Raw genomic sequence first — 2,038 nt, 5'->3', positions numbered from 1 at the left:
ACTCCTCCCTCTCGCCCCTCCTTTCCCCTTCCCCAACCACCACTCCAGCGCCAATGTCTGTCTGCAAAATAGTTTCAAATACTATAAAAATAATTTCTTATAAAAGGCCACCCGTCCACCAACATAATTCTAAAAAAAAAAAAAAACAACTAAAAAAAGAAGAAAAAAACCAACCTCAAAGAGCAGCAATGAAACAAATCCGATTAAAACAATGCCAAGACAACGCACGTGAGAAGAGGCAAAACACGTGCTGGTCTATAAATAGCCCTCCCATCTTTCTGTTATTTCTAATAGTAGGTGCACACTGCCAATCAAATTTGTCAAATTTCGTCAAATTAATTCAAACTCCGTTAAATTGAGTCGATTTCGGGTTTTTTTGGGGGGTTTTATAGAGTGTTTTACGGCGCTCGCAACTGCATAAGGTCATATGAGCGCGCGGGACACACCTAATATTTTCGGTTGGTAGAAAATTTTGAATTTTGCCCGGGTGGCGGCCGAAGCCTACTCTTATCGATTTTAGGGCAGAAAGTGGAAATGAAAGCAGACAAGAGAACATTGCTAGAGAGCAGGAAAGGAGGTGAAAGGAGACAATTTTAGATTTCGGTCTAAGTCGTACGAACTGAGTAAAGGTCTGCAAGTTTTCCTCTCCAGAGAGGGGAAAAACAACAATGGTAGCACAGATATTCGAACAAATTCGATCGTGTTAGACCTAGTGCCCATTTGCACGATCGGTTCGATTCGGTTCAGTTCTGTTTGCTAGTTAGATTGACGGGATCGGCTCGTCGGGAGGCGCGTGATAAGTCACTCCCTCAATATTAATTCAATTACACATTTCTATCTGTCATTTTTGGCCAAAATAACTTACTAAGCATGTTAGGTCAGAGATTAAAATAATGTTCTATCCGTTCTGTAAAAATCGTCAGATTATTCGGAGTCGTTTTCAAGATATTCAAAGAAGAATAAAGAAAAAAATCTTTACATGATTTTAAAACTCAACATTTTTCAAATCAAATCTCTGAAAACTAGGCACTGGCCAGATAGAGCTTTGTAATAATTCTGGGGCAGCGAATAATGTGTGGAACAGCGGACGAGAGAGCCAATCAGAATGCAGTTTTGCAATGACGTCAGAGAAGGCAATATCAGTGACAATATGCAGACGATAGCCACACTTTTATGTCTGCGACAACGTCGGGTATTTGCCGTATCGTGTTTACCTAATTGCACAACGTTTTTATAGAATTAAAAGTATTAGTTTTTTGTCACCCACATTGACACAAGTCATTTTGGTATATAATTTGTATATGGATGTGTGAGAGAAGAGTGTGAGCGTATATATGTGTGTGCACATGTGCTGCCTGTGTGTGTGTGTGTGAGTGTGTGTGTGTGTGTGTGTGTGTGTGTGTGTGTGTGTGTGTGTGTGTGTGTTTGTGCATATGGTGAAACACCAAACCAGTGTGCCAGGATCTGGATAATAAAGATGTATCTTATTTTTTTTCTAACGTGATCTGAATTCGCGATTTCTACAATTCCATAATTAGAAAAAAAAAAAAAGAAACTATCAATAATTGTCTGGAGAAGCAGTTTTATAATCATTTGAATTATTGCTAAACTAGATGGTTTAACTACTTTTTTCAATTGTAAAAAAAAATACTTCGATTGGCGTAGTAGATGTGTCTCAAAAGATAAATAACACAGAAACATTTTAAATGCATTTATTTCAAAAGCCTTTGTAACTAAACTCCTAAAATCCCCGCAACTGACTAAGATAAATGAGCTTACAATTCAAGTGTAAGTGCAGGTTAGGTAGTTGAAAGTAAATATCTAGGTGTATGTTTTTTACAACACATTATTTTGTGTCATATATTGAGACGTCATGATCATCTTTTTTAAATTGATTTAAAAAAATAATAAAATAAAGGGCACCTTACATCAAAAGCACCCCAAAAAAAATAATTTGAGAATAGTATTGAGTAAACATTCCAAAAACTCTGCAAGGTACCTGTAACCATAAATAAAAAAAATGTTACATGAATTTTTA

This window comes from Aplysia californica, unplaced genomic scaffold, assembly GCF_000002075.1.
Source record: "Aplysia californica isolate F4 #8 unplaced genomic scaffold, AplCal3.0 scaffold00033, whole genome shotgun sequence".
NCBI lineage: Eukaryota > Metazoa > Mollusca > Gastropoda > Aplysiida > Aplysiidae > Aplysia > Aplysia californica.
Note: the sequence above shows the minus strand (reverse complement) of the source record.